Genomic DNA, 23,937 nt, shown 5'->3' on the forward strand with positions numbered 1-23,937 from the left:
CCAGTGGTTCCAGAAGCTCTGCTTGGCCCTGATGTGTCGGGCCTGTGGCGAGGCGTGGGGGCGGGGGGGGGGGGAGCTGGAGGAAGCCGCTCACCTCGAGGTGGCCAGGGAGGGGCAGGGGCAGGGGGACAGGGGCAAGGAGGAGCCAGCTTCGCCCACAGAGCCACCCACACTGGTCCGCAGATGGATCCACGCCTGAGGGCAGAGCTCCTTGTCCCTGTCACCAGAATCCCCGGCTCTGGACACGGCTGCATGGGGACCAGGTTCCTATAGTGGAGCTCGTGGGGGCCATCCCAGACCCGAACCATTGCCAAGGGACAAAGAGCATATTTCACCTATTTGACTGCGAGTCCTAACTTACACAGCTCTGTGTTTCGCCTCCTCCCCTGGCATTTGGAGAGATGGTAGATGCCAGGGTTGGACACGGACAGGGTCAAATTCTGACTCCACCTGCTGGCGGCAAGGCCTCTGGCCACGCCTCCCTGGGCCGCCCTTCGCTCCTCTGAGAAAGGGGCAGCTGGACTCTGACGTGCAGTGCGAAGTAAATGATTTACAGCAACCCTAGAAAGACTGAGCTCCAGAGCAGTGGAGGAACTGCCCAAAGCCACACGCCATTGCAGAGCAAATTTAAGCAGGAAAAGGAAGTGCTGGAGGGGGCCGTGTCTGCTCTGGGTTCAGGCTGCCACACCCCAGCCTCCTCCCTGCCTCCCCCAGGGACTGGGAATGTGGCGAAGCGGCAGCTGGGTGGAGACGCATATTTTCTAGAAAGAACGCCCGAATTCACTCTCGGTCCACGCGATACTCTGCTAATGTCCCGACTTCTACATTCACCCTCCCCTTGCCATACACACAGCCTGTTCTGTCTCCTTCTCCTCTTTTTCTTAAGCAACAGTGCTTATCACTTCGTGTTGTCTTTATGTGATCAGGGAGTTCTGGGGAAAGCAGACGGATGGATCAGTGAAGTCCAGTTTGTACAGGTCTTAGAGCTTGTGAATCCCAGCCGTGGCCTGACCAGCTGACCTGACCTGCAGCTAAGGAGGTGCCTTCCCCACCCAGAACGCCCACACTGTCCGGCTCGGCCTGGGCCCAGCCCAGGCCCCTGCAGAGGGTCTTTGTGACGGCATCTCCCGGTCCCGCAGTCACATTCTCCGCAGCTGGCACCTGAGCACCGTCACCACACCCAGAGGGCCTGCTCAGGCCGGGTCCCTGCGCGCCGCCCTGCTTCTGCTCCTGGAGATGCCTTTCCCACAAGCTCCAGGGCTACCTTGTCCCAGTGTGGGGCCACACAGAACCACAGCGGCAGAGGCCACAGTGCCAGGTCAGAAGTACCTTCCAGAACCCCCGTGCCATTTCAGGGGGAGTAGGGTCCCCTCCCACTTCCACCTGCCCCTTCTGCCCTCCCTTTTCAGCCTCTGGCCCAAACCTGCTTTTCCAATACACCTGGAGCCCTTCTTTCCCCTGTGCCCCTTGAATCTTGAACCCACCCTTCTGTTTTCCTAGGACTTAAGCATACTTTACCTGCCCCAGGCCCTTTGTACACACCCACGCCCCTGCCTTCTCTGTCTCTCTTGTCCTTTGGGTTCAGTTTCAAAGTCTCTTCCCAGAGACGCCTCCCCAGCTTCCTGGTCCACCACCATTCCCTCCCCATCAGGGCCTCATAAACACGGCAACATGATCTTTAAGTTGATTTCATGGTAGCTGCCACTGCTGGACTTTCGAGCAGGTGTGGCCTGACCTGTGACCCACACGCAGCTCTAGACAACTAGTGATTCAATCCTACAAGATTGTAAACCTTTATTGTTATTATGATGTGATTTTTACCTCTATTTTGCATGGCAACCGCGGGGCGCCATGTAGGGGCGGGCATGGGGACAGCGCTAACTCCATCTCAGAGGCTGCCCCCACACACAGTGCGGCACAAGGCACGAGGATCACTCGTCACATGTGGGCCACACGTGGGTCACACTCACACGCGCTGCTGAGACTTGCAGTGAAACGCAGCCGTTACTGATAACAGGGCTTCAACCCACACGCCCGGGAGTACAGGCATCTCTCACTATTACGCACATGTGTGAGTGTCCTATTTATTAAATGTGGGCTTGTTTGATTTCATGAAATAAGTCTAAATAGTTGTGTTACTTATGTACATTAACTATATATTTTATACTCAGTCCAAGGCAATTCCTTCTCCCCCTGTGCAGCCCAGCATGCTGAAAGCTTGGGTGCCCTGCTCTGGAGCCAGGGCCTCGCCGGTTTATTTGCCATTGGACACGGGAGACATTCGGGAGCTATCTGCCCAGAGAACAATGACTAGCTGCCTTTGGTCTCTCGTCCCTCTCTCCTGGTGAAAAGCACGAGCATCCAACTGTCATCCAAGATGCTTCTCTGAACAGCTGCCCACAAGGATGCCAACCGAGCCCTCGGCCCTGAACCGTGCAGGCCCCAAGAGCAAAGGCTGGGACTTGCGTTTCACTTCCTGCCACCTCCCAGCTCTCCTCTGGCCCGGGCAGGTGCTCGGTGGATGGGGGTGACAGGTCAGTCTGCGCAGCCACATCTGTCTTTAGACAGCTGCTTAGCTGGCTGCAGACCCTGACCCAGGCCTTGAACCATGCACTGGGGACATGTCGGCCACAAAAGCACCTTTGATGCACCAGACCTCAGTTTCCCCTCATCCAAGGGATATCCTATACGCTATCATTGAGGCCAGGAGTTCATGGAAGCAGAGATCTTCCTGAGAACCCCAAGTCCTGTGTCACCACAGTGGGGCTCTCTGGGAAAGCTCTATTGGTGGGAACCTGACCAGGGCTAGAAAGAAGGGGCCCAAATCCAGTCTCCCCAGGCTGGAAGTGTTGGTGTGCTGAATATCACAACAGCTTTTTCATTCTTTGAGAAACACCAGCATTTGCTTCTCCAGCTTGAAAGGAATTAGGCAGTTTTGAGTAACTGCCTCTGTCAAGGGCCACGAAAACATGGAAAATAAGTTTGATTCATTTCTGCAGTGCTACAGCAAGATCACAAAAGCACCTTGTTTTCTTCCTTTGCTCATTGCTCCTGTAACCTTCCCCCCTCTCTGTGTTTGGAGAATCACAGATGCCACTGGTGCTGTCTTCCTGTTTAAGGCCTCTCAAGGTCAAAGGCTCAAGGTCAGGCATGGGGCCCCCACCTGTCTACATTTTCCCTAGAGAATCTTATGCATTCCTTCAAATGCCGCCCAGACACTCCTGAGTCTTCAATGTACTGACCCCTGGACTCTCCCGTGTAGGGGTCTACACAGTTCTCAAACCCAGGGTGGCCCAGCCAGAACCCCTGAGGAATCCCCTGAACTGGCTCCTCCTGCAGCCTCCACCTGGCCGTTCAGGCCCAAGCTTTGTCCACACCCAACTTCCCTCCTTCCATCCTCTCCTTCCCACTACAGCCAGGGCATCAGCCAGCCCTGACTGCTCTGCTGCCAAAGCCTGCCTGGAGCAGGCTCATTAGTGTTCCCGTCATTCAGGTGCACCCCGAGCTTCAGCACGTGTGCTCCCTCAGCATAAGGTCTTCGCCTACGCGACAGTTGAGCTCACACTAGGTTCCAATGGGCCCTGAGTCCAGTGACTGCTGTCCTTAGGAGAGGACACAGACACACACACAGAAGGCCGTGTGAAGACAGGAACACGGGCCGTGCCGAGGAAGGCTAAGATTGCCAGCAGCCTGGGAAGCTGGGAGGCCAGAAGGATCCTTCCCAGGTGTGCCGAGGAGCAGGCTCCACCCACACCCTGATTGCAGGTTTCTGGTCCCTGGAATTGCTGGAGAGTGAACTTGTTATTTTAAGCTATCAAGTTCACAGTCATTTTTTACAGTATCCCTGGGAAGAGACAGGCAGACTATCCAAACCCAGTTACGGTGTGCTCTCGTCACCACCAGCCCTCACGGGGCACCCCAACAGCCTTCTAGCTGGTCTCCATTCCAGCCAAACTTCTCTCCCCACAGTACCCCAGTGATCCATACTTATATACTCAACAGATACATACAAGTGATGTAAATAGATAAGTGCAGACATAAGTTCTATCATAGGAACGTGCGTATGTCTTACATGTGTGCCCAACACCAGTGTGACTGGGGCACAAAAGAGAATAAAGACTATCTCTTCCTCCCACAGAGTGGCCCTGCCCCTTTCGGATCCCACCCAGCCCACCAGGATCTACTTCCTGCCTCCCTCACCACAGACCACTCACTTGCCGGATGGCAGGTGCCCAACACGTCGGGCTTACTTTGCTCAGCACCCTTCTGAGATCGAGCACGCTGGCATGTGTGTCAGTAACCCATTCTGAGATCCGCCTCAGATCTCCATCTGGGGTTCACGGTGCTCCCAAACCCGGCCTCTCACGCCCTTCCTCCAGCTTGGGGACCCCTCTGCACCCTTGTCTGCACCGCTGCAGATGGGCCCCTCAAACTCGCTCTCCCTGCGCTCCCCTCTTGGGTCCCGAGTAAGTAACCACTATCAGCAGCTAGGAGCACAGAAAGGGTGGCTCAGTCTTCCTTTCTGGCACAGCTCTCACCCCCAATTGCCAGCAGTTCTCAGGGTCCCTCCAGCCTCCCTGTCTGCCCGGCTGCCACCTCCTATCACCTGTTCGTCTCTCCTGGATTATGGCACTAACCTTGTAGCTGATCCCTGCTTCTATCTTTGCCCCCTGCTGATGATTTTCAACCCAATAGCCTAAAAAAATTCCATCAGAACATGTCACTCTTTCTTAAATCCCCCCATGGCTCCCTGCGAAGGCTAATCTTGATTAATCTTGATTGTCAACTTGATTGGCTTGAGAGCTGCCAAGAGGATTAGGAAGGCTCACTCCTGGCTGTGTGTGGGTGGGCACGAGGGAGCGACCTTGGGATTTAAATTGTGTCCAGAGTGCCTTCCTCTCTAGCTGCCTTTCCTTGGGCCCTGCTGTCTTGGCTGCTGTGACCTGAGCAGCTTTGCTCCACCACGCTTCTGCCATGATGTTCCTGCTTTGGAGCCAGGGGACCATCAACTGAAGCCCCTAATGCCATGAGCCAAATTAAATATCTTCTCAAGTCGAGTCAGGCATTTCCTCCCAGCAACAGGAAAGCTGACCAACATACTGTGCTCTCCATTTCTCTCAAAGGAAAAACAAAAACCTTTAACAGTGGCCTATAAGGTACCAACCAGGCGGCTCCTAGTGGGCTCCTGACCTCATCTCCCAAGCTTGTCCCACCCTATTCCCTTGGCCATGCCAGCTTCCCTGGGCATAATACTCCCAGCTCAGGGTTTTTGCACTGGCTGTATCTTCTGCTGGGACCACCCTGACCCGAGGGCTCACTCAAGTGTCACTGTGATCAGGCTGCCCAGCGTGCTAGGGAGAACACCAAGAAGTCCCTGGTGTCCAGAGCGAGCCATCCCTGTGACTAGACGTGGTTAGGCTTTTACATGGCGCCTGGTGGGTTTGGCAGACGTAATGAAGACTGAGCTAACCAGGAGGGTTGTCAGCAGGGCCTGACCTTCGATGCGGGTCTAGACAGAGGAGGCAGGAAGCTAGGAACGCAAAGTGCAAGAAGGAGTTGCTGTCTCGGCACCGGCTTTGCTCATGGAGGGGCTGTGTGCAAAGGAGAGCAGGTGGCTTCGAGGAGCCCCATGTGACAGCCAGGGAGGAAATGGACCTCATCCCTTCCCTGTGCACGGCACTGCATTCTGCCTGAGATGAGAATGAGCCTGGAGGACTTTTCCCTGCTCCTCCTGGTGAGAATGCCACCCACTAGCTCCAACATCCTGTTTTGTGACACCTTGAACAGACAGCTTAGCTGTGTGCGGCCTGACTTCTGGTTTACAGAAACAAGCTGACACACAGGGTCTGCTTAAGTCATCCTGTCCATGGTAGTTTTATGCAGCAGTAGAAACTAATACAAATAACAACCGTTACTGCTCTAGAGAGCAGAGATAACCTGCAGTACAGGATTCCAAGGAATAACTCAGGTCCAGAGTATGAGGAACTCCTACACAACAGCAAGACAGATGGCCCAATGGCAATGGGTGAAAGATCCAAAGAGACACTTTATGAGAGAGGACAGGCCATTGGCTAGTCACCCTGTGGAAAGCACTCAGAGCCTGGGAGCTCTCCGGGGTGTTTACCCAACAGAAATTAAAGCACAGGGCAACACAAACCACTCATAGCAGCCCAACCACGGCACCCTGGTGGTCTGCAGTTGCTGCCCCTCCACCTTCCTGAATTCCCCCCACTCCTCTTCTGTCTTTAGTGGCTTCCTTGTCTCTCTTCTCTCAGGGCCTTTGCACCTGCTACCTTAAACGCTCCTGTCTTAGAGAAGTGGCTGTCAGTTAGAGAGTAATTTTGTTCCTCAGCAGACATTTGCTAATTGGCTTTTTGGTTTCTTGGTAGTACTGGGGATTGAACCCTGGGTCTTCTCATTAAGATACATTCCTAGCCCCTTTATTTTTCTGAGACAAGGTCTTGCAAAGTCACTAAGTTGCTCAGTTTGGACTTGAAACCTTGTGATCCTCCTGCCTCAGCCTCCCAGGGTGCTGAAATTGCTGGCATGCACCTCCATGTCCAGCTGGTGATGGCTTTATCACTCCTGGGGGAGTTGGTAGATGTCAGGATGCTGCTCAACACTCTATAAGGCACCAGGCAGCCTTCCCACGATTAAGAATTATCTGATTTATGGGCTGGGGACTTAGCTCAGTGGTTCCAGCACCTGCCTTGCAAGCCCAAGGTCCCGAGTTCAATCCTCGGTACAAAAAAAAAATTATCCGGTTTAAAATGTTCGTGGTCCTGAGCTCCAGAAAGCTTGCCCATGTGTCGCTATGGCTTGTCCTCCAAACTCCTAAAGCCTTTGCTAGAATGTTGCTATCCCCATGCCGCCCCCCCATTTACAACTAACTGTACGCAACCTTCCGATGAGGGGCTCCTGCCCACCTCCCGACCTCTGTCTCTGTGTTGTAGTCCGTCAGACACACCGCGCACCTTACTTACTTGCTCCCTTCTCTCCCTAGCCCAGGCTGTTCACTCCCTCGAGGCAGTGATTTCTGTCTCTTGCCATCCTAGATTCCTAGCCCTTGAGCAGGGGCTCAGCCCACATTGGTTGGATGGACAGAGAGCCAAATACCAGACTCAATAAGAGGGAAAATTGTAACAGAGATTTACCACTGTGCCCAACAATTTTATTTGCTCTTGGTATTTGTCAGCTTTGCATTGTTATAATGAGATACTCAAGGCAGCTAACTTTATATGGAGATAGGGTTATTTAGCCCACAGTGTTAGGGGCTCAGTCCTCTGCTGTGTCACTTCATGCTGGTGAGAGCAGGAACAAGCAGGTGGCAACATCATGCACCAGGAGTGGAGAGGGGACGTGTGGGGTCAGGCTCTCCTGTCGCAAGGTCCTCTCAGGAGATGGAGGGGTCACAGCGAGCTGCCTCACGCCCCAGAGACCTAAGGGCCTCCAGCACATTCTCCTGCCCCAGGGAACAAGCTTTTCATCTCAGGGGATCCCTGGGGTTGCACAGGCCACACCCAAGCCACAGCACCCCCTGTATTGACTGTGAAGCAACAGAGGCAGGAGCGTGTACGTGAGAAAGGCCGGGCAGCTGCACAGAAGCCCATGAAAGGCAGACACCTCCTCTGCCCACTTGACTTGTGAATGGCTCACTGTCAGGTGTCTTGCTGCTGAACAGGAAGTGAAGTCTGAGTTTCAAGACAGCTCGCCATTGTCCTCAAACAGAGAAACCTGGGGTGAAATGGAAATGCAGAGACAGAGGTCCCACATGTTCCAGGAAGAAAACTGTGGCAATACTCACATATAAACCCTATGTCCCAGGCTAGAGGAAGCTGCTGCATAATGTGGTTTGAACAGGCAGTTTTATTTCCCCCCTTGACTCCTTAAACTAAAAAGTTACCAGCAAATCAGTACCGGTACCACTTTAGCTTTGGTGTGGGAGACAGAGCTCCCTCCGTAACTCTGGCCCAAGAGTTTTTGGGGGAGACTGGCAGAGGGGGGCTCTGAAAGGGGCCAGGCTGTGCCATCACCTCCTCGGTGCAATGCCCCAAACCTTCATCACCTGTCCTTGCCAGCAAAAATCCTCAGCAAACCTGCAGTTCAGCATTAAGTTTAGAAATGAAGTGTATTCTTCTCTGCTGTTTGCATTACAAAACATGCCCAAAGGGAAATTTTAAAATAATGAGATTTTCAAAAGTAGAGCTTTTATTTAGATTTATATATCTTACCGATGAACTGCCGTATGTGTCCCAGGGGACCCATGGCCTCCATCTTGGCAACTGTTGTACTAGGTGAGCTTGTAAGATTTCTCTCAGCTGCCTGTGTACAAGGAGTCTTGGCAATGAACAGGAGCTTCTCAGCAGTGAGAAGCTTCATAACAGGAGGGCCACCAACCCCACAGCTGTGGCCAGCCACCTTCATCAATGTGGAGGCCTTTGGAACAAGAGTGCGAATGCAGGGCAAAAGGTAGCTGGGACTATTTCCTTTCCATCTGTGTGTCCTTGGCCCTTCTGCCACCTCCTTCTAGAGCTTTCTGTTGAAGGCTATTGCCCTTGGATGGGCTGGGTAGCTCAGCTAAGGAAACACATAGCAGGCTGCTTGTGGATGCTGAAGCTTTTTCCAGTGGCCACTCATGTACTTCTGGAAGCCACTGTAGCAGTTCTATGGCTTGAGTTTGGTTTGAGTGTTCCCAAAGGTCCACTGTGATCGGAAGCATGGCCCCCAGAGAGGTGGGGCCTAGTGGGAGGTGCTTAGGTCACTGGGGGTGTGTCCTTGGGAGGGCCAGTGAGAAGCCAGTATCTTTCCCTGTGGTTTCTGGGTCAGTATGAGATCCTTTGTCCTCATACTACCATCTGCCTGGAGTCCCCACCAGAGCCTGTGTCATGTAATTGCTACCCCCAAAACGGGGTACACAAGTTACTTCTCTTACAAAGTTAGCTGCCTCAAGCATTTTGTTATAGTAATGCAAAGCTGACTAATGTAGGCAGAGAGACTTCCACTGTCCTACTATCCATTCTCCTTCCTCCCATGACATATACCCATTGTTTGTGGGACAGACGTCCCTGAGATCATAGATTCCTTCCTAGCTTCTTCGCAGTAAAGAGACATCATCATGTCCGTAGAAATAAGTGTAATTTATGAGCTGTGCCTTTAAGAAGTACGGTGCCTGCCCTTCTCCCCTTTTCTCTTTCCCACTGGATGAAATGTGGCCACTGGGGGTGTCATCTTGGCCCCGTGGATGAGGGAAAGGCCTTATGATGCCAGAGCAAGGAGACAACAAGAACCTGGGCCTTTGACGATTTCATAGGCAGCTCTGTGTCTCTTACTCAGTGGCAGTTACTCGATATCTCTTATTTACAGCTCAAATTATGTCACACAGGCACTGAAAAGCCAGAGAAAATCAGCCCAGGGGTTGTGAATTAGTACTCAGTACTTAGTACTCAGTATGCCAAGGCCTTGCAGACATTCAGTCTGGATAAGGTTAAGGTGAGACACGCAAGAGTGTCCCTGGAGCAAAAGGCCTTATTCTATGCGGCTCCACCACAGTTGCTAAATTTAGGTATGAACATGAATATGCCTTTCAAGAAGGCAAATTATGATTCCTAGAAGATGAAATTATTTGGACAACTGAGATCAATGAAGACGAAAGGGAAGAAGGTGGTGTTTAATTGAAAAGCTACTGTGCGCCAGGCAGGGTGTTGAGGACCGAGTCTCCTGCCTCTGGTGTCATTGCCACCTAGCATGAGCTCTCACTGCCCACCACACAAACCCTGAAGTGAAACCCATCAGCGGACATTTCTCCAAAGACAGCAAATGGCCAGCGATGCCGACACTGTCAGTCCCTAGGGAAATGCGAAGCAAAGCCTCAATATTTCAAAACAGCCAGAAGAGAAGATAGTAAATGTGCCCAGCACAAAGAAACAATTAATATTGGAGCTGGTGGATAAACTAATTATCCTGATTTATTACTAGCACAATGCCACACTGTGCCCCCCAAAACATATATGATTATGTGTGGATTAAAAAGGAAGTCACAATAAGATACCCGCCAGAATAGTTGGAAAACAGTCTGGTGGCACCTCGGAAGGGTAAAGGAAGTTGCTGAAGAACCCACCAAGCCACACCTAGTCTACATTGTGTGGAAAACGCATTCATACACACACTTGTACATGAATGACATAGCAGCACTATTCATAACAGCCGAAGAGTAGAAACGACCTTAATGTTTATCAGCTGGTGAACGGATACATGGACTGTGGTCCATCCACATGGTGGATACCTCTCACCACACACCAAAGCATCATTTCCTCTCCAATACACAAGGACCTTGAAGACGTGGGAGTGAAGAAGCCAGACAGGAAAGGTCACTTGTCATGATTTCATTTGTATCAAATAAGATAGAGAGATGAGTGGTCATCAGGAGTAGAGGGATGAGAGGGGGTCTAACAATGATTGTGGGCTTCTCTTTTGGGTGAGAAAAATGTTGAAAATATATTGTGATGGTTGTACAACCATAGCTAATTACAGAACTGCACATTTCATAGCATGTGAATTTTATCTCAAAAAGGAATGAACATTGATACACGCTGTGGTACAGATGAACCTTGAACACAGTGCTGAGTGTGAGAAGCTGGAACCAAAGCCAGGCATCCTCTGAGCCTGTTCATCAGAGGCAGCCATGATTGGCACATTCAGAGCCAAACTAGATCGGTGGTTGCCAAGGAGGAGGAAGGAGGAATTGAAGGACTCCCCAGGAGTATGGGACTCTTAGAATCAGACAGTGGTCATGGCTGTGCCCTGAATATACTACGAATACACTATGAACGGAATATTCTACGAATTGCTCAACCACACATTTAAAATGGATTGATTTTGATGTTATAGGAGTTTTATCTCAAGCCTGTTTTTAAAATTCTTCAGTGATTCACCATTGTCCAAATTCAGGCATCTCTGCACCACCTGACAAAGTTTTGCTACAGCCAAAGAGTACTTACTGATTTTCTTAAAGTAACTCTTTTCTTAATGGATGAATTTATTGGAAGAAGAATTTCCTATCACTCCAATAGATGAAAAGCCAGTATTATTCTTAACAGCCAAAATGCTGAAGTAACCTCAGTGCGCATGTGAGAGAAAAACCCAGGTACTTGCTTACAAGCTGTACATGTTCTGATTGTGCAGTGTCTGTGCTGCCTCCGTAGTAAATTTTTTTTTTTTTTGGTACCGGAGATCGAACTCAGGTCCTTGCGCTTGCGAGGCAGGCGATGGAACCACTGGGCTAAATCCCCAGCCCTAGTAAATATTTTTCATTTTTGAAAAATATTTTGCCAATACCAAAAATCTCAGTTAACGTCTAAGACTCATCTGAAACATGCTTTCATCTTGTTTTTAAACCGTGCATTAAGGGCCGAGGATTTAGCTCAGTGGTTTCGCCGCCTGCTGCGCAAGCACAAGGAACCGAGTTCAATCCTCAATACCAAAAACAAACAAACAAACAAACAAAACATGCATTAGGCTGGCAGTACAGCTCAGTACAGAGCTGGGGGAGCTGCAGGGAGAGAGGGAGAGAGAGGGAGAGAGTGCGTGTGTAAAGTCAATGACTTAAGTACCTTAAAGTTAGAAAAAGACTACATCAAGCACAAAGTTAGTAAAAGGAAGGAAACACCACTAACTACATAAAGATATAAAGAAACCAAAACAAGTTATCAACATGGAGGGTGAACTTTCAATAAATTTGACAGCTTGTGTTAAGTATATACTGTATCTCAATAAAACCCTTGAATGAAACCAACGAGCAAAACTGTCCAAGAAGAAATAGAATATCTGTAAAGCTCTTTTTGCTATTTTTCAGTCCTGGGGATCAAACCCAGAAATGGGAGGCAAGCATCTAACACTGAGCTACATCTTCAGGTCTCAGATATTTCTGTATCTATTAAAATAATAAAATCTATAACCTAAAAGCATCTCACAAGATGCAGGCTCAGAGTGAATTTCATCGAATATTTAAGGCATACAAAATACAAATGTTATTCAAAGTCTTTCAAAAAAAGAGGAAAGAATTCTTCCTAACCAGCATAACTCTCATAGAAAACCAAGCAAAGAGATTAAAAGAAAACTAAAGACCAATATCTCTCATGAATATGTATGTAAACATCTTTAAAATATTCAAAAGTCAAATCAAGTAACCATGTAAAATTTCTATCAGGAATGTGATACTGTGTTAACATCTGAAAAGTACAATTCACCATGGTAAGAGAATAAAGGTGAAAAACCATATGATCATCTCAGTGGATGCAGAAAAACTTCAAATGTCAAATGTGATTAAAGTTCCCAGAAAATTTGATAAAGTGTATCCACCGAAAGAAAGAAAGAAAGAAAGAAAGACTGGCACAGACTGACAGACACACCCTACCCATAACATTATGCTTAAATGTGAAAGAATCTTTCCCAGAAGACTGCCAACAAGGTAAAATGTCTGCCTGGCTGCTTATGTCTACTTTTATTAGGGTAAAATGTTAGGGTTCCAGTTATTAAAAAAGAAAGAAAGAAAAAGAAAAGATGCAAGGCTTAGGAAGACCTAAAAGTAGCGCTACTTATAAGTTAAACAGAGCAAATCCTAAGAATCTACCCCCCAAAAAAGATCTACTTCAACAAATAAGTGAGTTTAGCCATGTTGCAGAATGTGAGGTCAACATACAGAAGTCAACTTATTTCTGTTAGACCAAAATTAATAGCTGAAAACCCAAATTCTTGATACATAAAACCTCTATATTGAGTGGTATCAACGTAAAGACAGAAATATAGACCAAATTAACAGAAGAGAGTGCCCAGAAATCATCCTCACATATAAGGTCAAATGGTTTTTAACAAGGGCCCAAGTTTATTTTCAATAAAGGTTCCTGGGGAAAAAAAATTAACAACAAAAACCATCAGGCAAGGGCCAGGGATTTAGCTCAGTGGTTCCACTGCCTGCCTCGCAAGTGCAAGGTCCCGAGTTCGATGCCCGATACCATAAAAAAAAAAAAAATCAGGCAAAAATACTTGCTGGGGATTTAGCTCAATGGTTCTGCTGCCTGCCTCGCAAGTGCAAGGTCCCGAGTTCAATCCCTGGTACAAAAAAAAAAAAAAATTAACAATAAAGGTTCCTGGGAAAACTGGATGTTCACATACAAAGGCATCAATTTGGACTCTTCCTCACAAGATACACAAAAACCAACTCAAAATGGATTCAAGACCTAAATGTAAGACCTAAAACACTAAGGCTCTCTTAGAGGAAAACAAAGGGTAAACACCCTGTGACACTACATTTGGCAGGGATTTCTTGTATATAACACCAAAAGCAGAGGTAACACAAAAAAAGATAGAACTTCTTGAAAATCAAGAATTTTTTGTACCAAAGGCATACCAGCTGATCAACACAGCAGCCCATGGAATCAGAAAATACCTGCAAATCATATCTGAGAAGAGATTCATATCCAGAATATATAAAGAACTGAAAACTCAACAAGCTGATTCAAAAATGGGCAAAGGACCTGAATAGACATTTCTCCAATGAGGACATACAACAGGCCAATCATGAGAGACATGAAAATCCAAACTACAATGAGACACCACCTCACATCTACTAAGACGGCCACTGTCAAAAACAAAAATAACCTACCCTTGGAGAGGCCACAGAGCACCCAAACCCCTTGTGCACCATCAGCAGGAATGTGAAATGTGCAGCTGCTGCAGAAAATAGTATGGTGGCTTCTCAAAATATAAAAAATAAAAATACATTACCATATAAAGTAGCAATTCTGCTTCTGGATATTTCTCCAAAAGAATTGAAAGCAGGGTATCAAAAATATTCGCACACTCATGTTCATAGCAGCATTATTCACAATAGCTAAAAATGTGGAAGCAACCCAAGGATCCACACGCGGACACATGGGTAAACACAAAGTGTCATGTGTTATGGCTTTTGTCTAGATGCCTCCCTAAGCCTCATGGGGTCATAGGTGGGACTTTTCAGAGGTGGCTGGATCTAGAGTGTGTCATGCTGGGATTAAGGGTGTGTGATACTAAATCAGTCCATGGATTGGTTTGGCATAGTGTGGATAATGAGAAGGGCCATCCTAGGTTCACACCTACACACCCTAAGGGTATGGAGCCTCAATAGAATATACGGGACAGAAAGAGGGCCGCTCTCATTGCTTGCTGCTTTCTCGATACTGTGCTACTTCGCTGCTTTGCTGCCGTCTGCCTGCCATGAACTTTTTCTTCTCTGCCATTTTCCTCTGCTATCCCACCCTGCCTTAGAGCCAGCCAACTACGGACTGAAACCTCTGCAAACTGTGAACCAAAATAAACCTTCCCTCCTTTAACTTTGGATGTCAGGTATTTTGACTCCACAATGAGAAAAGTAACTCAGACACTCGGCTTAAAAAGGAGGGAAATCCTGATGCATGCTGCAACCTGAGTGAACCTGAGGACATTATGGTAAGGAGAAACAAGCCAACCACAGAGAGGCAAATACTGGGTGATCACTTGTACGTGGTATTTAGGGTTCAACATCATAAAGATGAAGTAGAATATATAGTTTCTAGGGGCTGTGGGATGGAGGGTTGTTTAATGAGCACAGAGTTTCAGATTTTTGGGGTTTTTTGTAGCAGGGATCAAACTCAGGACCTTGTGCTTGCTTGCTAGGCAGGCTGTGGAACCACTGAGCTAAATCCCCTGCCCGAGTTTCAGTTTTATGAGATGAAGAGTTATGGAGCAGATTGTGGTAATGGTTACATAACATTATGAATGCATTTAATATTGCTGAGCTGTACACTTAGAAATAATTAAGATGATGAATCATGTGTTACATATTTTACCATAATTTTGTACTAAATGTAAAAATCCTCCACAAAGAAAACTATAAACATTACTATAAATATATACAAAACATCTATGGATTGAAGAGTCAACATTGTAAATATGTTCATTCTTCCGCAATTTACCAAGTTTAATGCAGTATCAATCAAAATTTCAGCAGAATTTTTAGAAATTGGTAAGTTGAATGTAAAGTTTATATGGAACTGCAAAGAACATTCAATAGACAAGATAATTTTGGAAAACCAGTATGATTTTGACATAAAGAGAGAAAAATATATCAATGGAATAGAACAGAGAGCTTTAAGCATACTCACTTTTTAAAAATCAATTAATTTTTAAAGAAGTATCAAAACTGTTGAATGAGGAATGAAAAATCTTTTCAATAAATAGTCCAGGAGAAACCAGACATCCATGTACCCAAAAAGTACACTTTGACTCAATGATGTCATATATAATACTAAGATGAGATGTATCCAGGACCCAACACAACTGCTCAGACTATAAAGCTTGTAGGAAACATGGACATATACCCTACTGGGGGATAGGCAAGGATTTCTTAGACAAAACACACACAAAAAATTAAAAATTGTAAGGTGTTAAGATATACATCAAAATAAAAGCTTGCGTGTGCCAAAAGACACCACTAAGGACATAAAAAGGTAAGCTACTGACTGGGAAAAAAATCAAACAACATATATCTGACAAAGCATTTGTATCCATAATATAGAAACAAGTCTTACTTCAATGAGACCAGGAAATAGAAGCAAAGGACCTGAAGACCCCGAACAGAGAAGATAAAGGAATATCCAATAAACATGTATAAATCACTCCATATAGTTAGTTGCTAGGAAAATGTCATTGATTTTTATTTTTTCATTATAAGAATACCAACACATTAATCACTCATATTTATGGGATTCACTGTGATATTTCTATACATCTACACCATGCAGTGACCATATCCATCTACTCTTTTTCTACCCTTGCCTGCCTCCCACCACATCCTTTCCAGTCTCTAGTAGTCTCCTTTCCACTGGGAAGCTGAGGCAAGAGGAGCTGAAGTTCTGAGCCCAGACTGGGCAATTTAGTGACTTAACTGTACCCTATCTCAAAATGAAAAAAAAATTTAAAAGGCTGGGATGTAGCTCAGTGGAAATACCCTGGGTTCAATCCTCAGCACAAGAAAAATAAAATAAATGCGATACCACTCCACACCCAGAAAGGCTAAAATTAAAGACTCAATGTCATAAGTTGGTGAGGATGTGGAGTCATCTCATAGAAAACTGTGTAAAATGGTACCACTAGTCTAAAGTTCTCAAAGTTAAGCATAAACCATTCCTCTGACTCAGAGACCACTCAAAATACATGAAAATGTTTTTAATAAAGCCTTGCACAGCCATGTTCCAGTAACTTTATTCCTAATATCTCAAACCTGAGAACTACCCAAATGTCCAACAATGGGTAATGAGATGGTATGTCCATACAATGGAACACTATTCTGCAGTCAAAAGGACAGAGAGGCATAACCACAAGGATGGACCTCAGAAACACGTGGTGGGAAGAAGACTACATGCTAAGACACATGCCATGTGATTCTATACCATGAAGCAAACCCCCACATTGGAGAGGTCCAAACTATGGTAGCTAATTGGGTGCAGGTATGGCCAAAGTTTCTCTGGAGATGCTCATGTTCTGTCCCACAATGAGGCTTAGATTAAACAGATTTAGGCATTTGCCACTGAACTGTACTTAAAACTTATGAACACAAAAGTCCTCAGGTCTTATCTCAATTGTAAAAGGATTTTAAAATAAAATAAAATAAGTTCTCGTTACCTTTGAGTGCCTTGTGTGCACCATGTTGTTTCTCCTCTGTGATGCTTGTTTGCCATCCCAGCCTCAGAGCCCGCTGATTATGGACTGAAACTTCTATGAAAAATCCTTCATGAACAAAAGAGATCAGAAGCAACATAATGGATTCAGACGCTCATGAAAAGAGGCCACCAATCCTAATGTCTTCAAAACAAGACATATCACCTCCCATTACCAGTGTTGGTGAAATGAAGCATTATTTGTGGCTGCTGCGCAGCTTTCAGCAATATAGCAATCACATTTCCAGTTCAGAAGGTCCTCTGTCGGCAGCAGCTTTATGGAATCAAAACCCGGGATGCAGTACTTCAGTTGAGGAGGGACGGATTTCAAAACTTGTATCGTGGAATCCTTCCCCCATTAATGCAGAAAACAACTACCCTGGGACTTAGGTTTGGTCTGTATGAGGATTTGTCTTGCCTTCTCCATAAACACGTCAGTGCTCCAGAGTTTGCCACCCATGGTGCAGCTGCAATACTTACAGGGCCAACAGAAGCCATTTTCACTCCATTGGAAAGAGTTCAGACACTGCTTTAAGAGCATAAGCATCATGACAAATTTACAAACACTTATCAGGCCTTCAGGGCACTGTAATGCCCTGAAATTAGAAAGTATTATTGAGGCTTGGTGCCCATTCTTTTCCACAATGAACTCAGCAATGTTCTTTTTTGGGGGGCTTTGAGGTCCCATAAAGGAGCATCTGCCTACTGCAACAACCCTCAGTGCTCACTTGGTTAATGACTTTATCTGTGGAGGTGTACTGGGTGCCATGTTGGGGTTGTTTTTTCCAGTTAATGTTATTAAAACTCACATACAGTCTCAGATTGGTGGGGAGTTTCAATCTTTCTCCAAGGTTTTCACAACAATCTGACTAGAACAGGACAGGAAACTGACAAACCTCTTCAGGGGCGCCCATCTGAATTATCATGAATGAGTCTCTCATCTCTTGTGGCACAATCAATGCAACTTATCAATTCTTGTTAAAGATCATATGAAAAAAGTCACCAGTGAAGTGCTATGTATCAACTGAATAGACCTGAGAAAAATGCAGTTTGACTTGGGGTAAAATTGGCCCCAATACAAGTTGGTGTCATTGAGTTCAAGCCACAGTGAATTATGGGAAAGCTGTTTCTCCTGAGCATCCACAAAAACAGAATAAAAGGTTTCAGTAGGAAACTTAAATTGAAAAAAATGTTGCTGCCAGTCCCAAGTTTCAAGTTGTCCTGAGCCCAACTTCCTGCAGAGACCACAGTGGGCCATCTGCTGCTCATCAGCATCACAGCAGTCGGGGGTTACAGAGCACCTGCTGCATACCGGGCACTGTCCTAGAGTATGTGCCTAAAGCATACCCGACTGGTGCTCGTGGGTGCTCTCTGTGATCCTGGTCACTTCCGTGTACAGAAGAACAGTCTCATGGCCGGCCTGACCTGGGAGCCCTGCAATCTAATTCACTGCATCTGTTTCATTTGTGAAGACGTAGAGTTAAAGCTGCATCAGGAGATGCCTGAAATCCAGCTTTCCTGAGCCACGTGTTGCGCTGGTCTGAGGAAAGGGAGTTGCCTGGCCACTGTGGCTGGAAGCCCAATTCCTGCCTGGAGCCCGGGCCAAGTTCAGGTCATGAGGGGCCTCTCTGGAATTGGTCGTATTCCTCACCTTCCCCTCCCTGGCAAGACTTCCAGGACAAAGTTTTCCAAGCTGCTCTAGAAGAAATTTATGAGAATCTCAAAGTCCAGGACATCCATGAGTAACACTGTCATCTCTCCTGGGCACCAGAAAATATAAATGACGCCTTTTATTTGAAGCACATTAGGTCAATGTGCAGACCTTGCTATGCGTGGCAAAAAAATGAGAACCACAGTGCTGCCAGATTCCAGCCCGCACAAATGTGATGCAGGCCTGCTTTCTAGGAGGTTTCACGGGAGATATGTGAAAACAACCTTCCCCTTGGTCCAACAGATTAAGCGAGCTATAGCTGCGTGTTTCCAGGGGTGAGGTTACCATGTGCCATGCCTGTGTGCACATAAGAAGTTCCTTCCCCTGGGCAGATGTAACCCTACCCTCATGTACACAGGCTTGGGGCATGAGGCAGAGGTCATATTTTTATCTCCCACTTTCCCCAAGAAAGGGAATCCTGGGGCTGTGTGCAACCTGGCCAGCCACACATGGCAGCTTTGTGGAAGTCCAGGAGTCCCATCTGAGGTCAAGGTAATAAAAGTAATCAGACTTTTGCCTTCTACTCCAAAACAATTGCCCGTTCTTACCCATGGAGCTTGGCGTTTACATCTCAAATAAGAGCTCTGTTTGGATAAAAAGTTTGCCTTGGGGGCTGGGGATTTAGCTCAGTGGCACCGTGCCTGTCTTGCAAGCACAAGGTCCTGAGTTCCATCTCTGGTACCCCCCCCAAAAAACAAAACCACAAAAATTTGCCTGGGGCTGGGGGTTGGCGACTGTCTGGATAAAACCTGGAGAAGCTCCTCTTGCCAGGGAGCCTGGTCCTTCTGGTCTACGTAGGCCTTCAACTGACAGGAGGGAGGACGGTCTGCTCACTCAAAGGCCACAGGTGTCAGTGTTGACCTCACCCAGAGACACCCTCGAGATGACCATAAAATTAACCATCACAAGCCCAGCCCTTGTCCACCCGTAAGCACCTCCTTCAACAGCAAGACAAAAATCTCTGCCTAATGTGACGAACGTATCCTGTGTACAAGGAAGAGTACACGCACTCCGGGCATGGTGGCACATGCCTATATCTCAGCTAGTTGAGAGGCTGAGGCAGGAAGACTGTGAGCTCAACCTTAGTCTGGGTAACTTGGTGACTCAGCAAGATCCTGTCTGAAAACAAAATAAAAAATGGGTTGGGGATGTAGCTCAGTGCAGAGGCTTTGGGTGCAGTCTTCAGTGCCACAAAAAAGGACAAAAAGCACTTGTGCTGGGCGTGGTGGCAGTGCATGCCGTAATCCCAGCTACTCCAAAGGCTGAGGCAGGAAGACCACAAGTTTGAGGCCAATCTGGGAAGTCGAGCAGGACCCTGACTCAAAATAATAAATGAAAAGGGCTGGGAACGTAACTCAATGGTAGAGCACTTGCCTGGCACATGCAAGGCCCTGCATTCAATTTCCAGCACCACAAAACACACACACTCACACACACACACTCACTCTTTCACTAGAAGATTCAAAGTAGTCCGATGTTCACTCTTCTCCTTGACATGCAGTGACTTGGTCACACGAAGCCAAGCATACGTAATAGGGTGACAGGGTAATAGTCCTAACGTTACACGTGGTGTAAAAGTGAGCAAAGATGTTTGTTCCATACACACCTGCCCCGAACCCCAGACCCACACCAGGTCACTCTTTGCGATGAGCACGTTTATTAACTGCATCACTTCCCTGCCGTAGTGCCTTAGCCCAACTTGTTCAGAAGAACCTCAGCCAGACTTCGCCCAGCCCTCACGTCCAGATAACAAGTGACCCTCCAAGGCCACTCAGTTAGTAGAGGTAGCACTAGGGTGAACCCAGACCCCCAAACTCCTCCTCCCCGTGTTTTCTATTGTGCTGAAAGGTCTTCTTCCCCCCAAGGTCTTTGAAGCAGGGTTTCACTATGTAGCTCAGGCTGGTCTCGAACTCACAGTGATCCTCCTGCCCCAGCCTCCCTAATGCTGGATTGCAGCTGTGCAGCACCATGCTTTGCTTCCCCAAAAGGTCTTGAGAAAACAAGATGGGCGTGTTTTGGTGGGGGAAGAGGAGGAAGAAAGCTGCGGACCACAGAGCCCGTGAAGAATTCTCAGGCGCCTGCACGGGTTGAATTGTCTCCCCAAATCCATGCCCACCTGGTCGCTCAGAGTGCGCCCTGCTCTGGAAAGAGGGTCTTTGCAGACTTGGCTAAGGTGAGGCCATACTGGACTTACAGGAAGATGAGGGACACAGAGAAGGCAGTGCTGGCAGTGGCAGCTGGGCGAGAGGCAAGGAACACATCTGCCCCCAGGCTCCAGTAGGAGCCAACCCTGGTCACACCTTGATCTCAGACTTTGGGCCTCTGGCACTATTCGAGGAACTTTCTGTCTTGAGCCTCCTGGGCTGTGGGCACTCCTGGCAGCACCCTAGGGAACAACACAGGGCCCAAAGGGCCAAGGGAGAGGGGCTGGGAGGACGGGGTCTGGGTGACGCCCCTGGTCCAGGGAGCCACAAGCAGCAGACGGGGCTGGGCCTGTTCCAGCCTCGACAGAGCCCTCGGTGGCCCTCTGAGGAGAGTGAGGAATGGGAGGGAGACACCTAGGGATGGCAGGCAGCATCCTCGCAGAAGATGCTGGAAGCCTGGTCCAGGTCCAGGTCCTGAGGCAGGACGACACACGGATGGACCCACCCCAGAGTGGCTGGCACAGGCTGCTCGTGCGGACTCAGGTGGGCTGCAGAGGCATGCGGTGCCTCCTCTGGGGTCCTGGCATAACCCTCCCACCGTGTCCTACCCAGGACAAGTCTCTACAAGCTGCTCAGTACGCCTTACACTGCAAAGCTCTGCCCTGGCCCTCAGCGACATCTGACAGAACAGGATCTTCACTCGGGGTTTGCTGAGAGAGGTCCTGCAGAGGAAGTCACACTGATGAGGAGCGAGACAGAGGAGAGGGAGAGAATGCCGCCATCTGTGCGAGTGCCTTGGGGAAGGGGAGATGGCGGTGGTGGCCCCGTTTTAGTTGAAAGTGCAGCAGTCTTGAGGTCTGAGCTGAAGGGACCCGGATGTCCTTGGCAGCGTCTTTAGTTCTGTGGTCCCAGGCTCGGTGACAGAGCAGGGCCACCTGCTGTGCTTGGTGTTCACAGGAGTCCAAGGGAGGGACATCCAGGCGGGGACTGTGACCTGGTCGTGGTGGGGCCGGACAGGGGAAGGCATGAAGGCGGCGAAGCTGGCCCCAGGATGGAGCGGTTCAGGGCAGGGTGCTGCACCTCATTCTAAGGAGGATGAACACCACTGAGTAAGCCATCAGGAGAAGAGGTGATGGGGGAGATTACCTGCCCCTTAGAAACAAATCATTTAATCTGCAGTTGTCATACGGGGGCGGGGGGGGGCGAGCCCATTTGATAAATGGGGAAACTGGAGCTCAAACAGCTGAAAAGGCCAGAGCTAGTCAGCACCCAGGGCTGGGTCCACATCCTCCTGATGCTCAAGCGCTTCGCTGTGCACACAAGCAGGCCTGGGCTTCCCAGGTGCAGGTGTAGCTCCCAGCTCTGTGACCGCCTGCACACCCCCTCAGCAGACACGCCCAGCGCCCACAAGAGCAAATCCGCTGCTGATTTGGTTAACTGAATGGGCCTTCTCAGCTCTGTTAGGCTGGCGACAGCTGGAACTCCAGCCCGGAAAGAAACTGTCACTATGATCCAGGGGTCAGCAAACTTACTAAAAAGGACTTAACCTTATACATATTTTAGGTTCTGTGGGCTATTAGATCCTTGCAACTATTCAAGTGGGCATGGCTGTGTTTCAATTCACCTTTATTTATACAGCAGGTGCCAAGCTGGATTTGCTGACCTTGGCATGATGAGGAATTTATTGACACCCAGCCATGGGGATGGGGTGGGGATTAGATCTCAGAGGTGGAGCGTAGTGTCTTTTTCTTGCTCTCTCCTGTAGAAAAGTAGGGAAGGAACGGAGGTATGGCAAGGCAATGAACTTGTTCTGTGCTGAAGAATGATGATATTTATCTTTAAGATATCTTATCTATTACATGGCCAGTGCCTTACATTTGTTAGCTAGAATCCTTAGAATAATTCTAACAGGAATGAAGTTTTAACCCCATTCTCCAGAGGAGGCTGGGAAGTTAAGGAAGGTGCCAAAGACCATGCAGCCAGGAATCGTACGTGAAGCACTGCTCTTCAGCCCAGATAAGAATTTCACAGAAGCACAAAATGAAAAATGAAGGTATTTTGAATTTCCAAAATCCATGGAATGGGAGCTTAAATCAATCTTACATATATTTGAAGGGCTCAGAGGACCTTAACTGATTTTAGTTCTCCATAACTAAGCTCAATTTATAAAACTGACAAGGGAGGCTTCTCTGGTCGACACAGCAAGTAAAAGACCCAGGGAGCTGTTGCCTCCATTTCCCCTTCCTCTCCATGATGCAGAATCCCTGAGGTTAAGGCTTTCAGCCTTGAATCTGCATAATTAAGTTGCAAATAAGATGAAGAGAGCAAGTCAGAGAGAAGGGAGAAAGAAAGGAGAGAGAGAGTCTAGTCCTTCTCCAAGAGAGAAAGATGGACGATTAATCAATGCTAGTGATTTATTAATCCACCAACACACTCAGATGTCTTTGCCACTTGAATGCAGTGACTGAGAAGCAAAGACCAGGATGGGAGTCTTGTTCACTCCCTCCCCTCCTGGTCCCTGAGAAGCCTGCCAATGGTCACTGTTGTTGGCGTAATGACCCAAGAAGAACACTTATAGATGCAGAGTCCTCAGGATCAAGGGTGTGATCACGCACATTTGCTCTTATCTTTGGGTATACATGCTAATTTTTGACAAGGAAAATTTTTAAAATAGCAATAAAACTAAAGCTTTACATAAAGAAAAAGTAAAGTCTTTATAACAAGACATTTTTATAAATGGAACGATAAACCGTTATTTGTGAATGAGGAGAAATTATAAAACTGTCAATTCTTCCCATATTATTCCATAAAAATCCCAATAACATTCTGCATAGAATTTGATAATCTTACTCTGAAATTCAAAATCATTGCCAGAACAATTGTAGGAAGAAAAAAATCAAAGAAAAACATGTCCCAACTGTTACCAAAAACATGTTACATGGAAATACAATAAATGGATGAAAGAAAAAGCAAACCCAGGTAGAAATACAGATTTACATGTTAAAGGAGGCATTTCACAAGAGCAGGAAAAGAAAGTTGCTTCCTTTCATTTTGCTCTTTAACTTACTTACATTTTGAGTTTCTCACATAAGAGAAAGCATACAATATTTAACTTTCTGTGTCTGATTTATTTCACTTAGCATTATGGTCTCAAGGTGCATCCATTTTCCTACAAATAAAAGAGAGGTGGTAGATAACAAGGCTTTGTGGAGATGTGAAGGGGCTGTGGATGAGGGGAGGTGGGAGGGCTGGGAAAGGAAGAGATCAGGAGGCAATATGTGTCTGTGTCGATTCCCCAAGAGAAATATAATTATTATGTGGTGCAAACCTACTCATAAAAAAGACTTACACA

General features: G+C 47.4%; 1 long non-coding RNA gene and 1 pseudogene across 1 annotated transcript in view; one reads left to right on the top strand and one right to left on the bottom strand.

The window, feature by feature from the left end:
* Window positions 1-23,937, bottom strand: part of LOC147828659 (uncharacterized) — a 54,040-nt gene that overhangs the window by 613 nt on the left and 29,490 nt on the right. Inside the window, exons 4-5 of the long non-coding RNA XR_015450401.1 lie at window positions 16,696-16,800; window positions 95-7,734 (exon numbers count right to left, since the gene is read on the bottom strand). This is a non-coding gene — a long non-coding RNA (uncharacterized LOC147828659). The remainder of the gene's footprint in view (window positions 1-94; window positions 7,735-16,695; window positions 16,801-23,937) is intronic.
* On the top strand, window positions 16,796-21,742 carry LOC147828660 (mitochondrial nicotinamide adenine dinucleotide transporter SLC25A51-like; annotated as a pseudogene).

The sequence above is a fragment of the Heterocephalus glaber genome, unplaced genomic scaffold, assembly GCF_053883595.1.
Source record: "Heterocephalus glaber isolate CG9 unplaced genomic scaffold, H.glaber_assembly_v1.0 deba00000943, whole genome shotgun sequence".
In the NCBI taxonomy this organism is placed as follows: Eukaryota; Metazoa; Chordata; class Mammalia; order Rodentia; family Bathyergidae; genus Heterocephalus; species Heterocephalus glaber.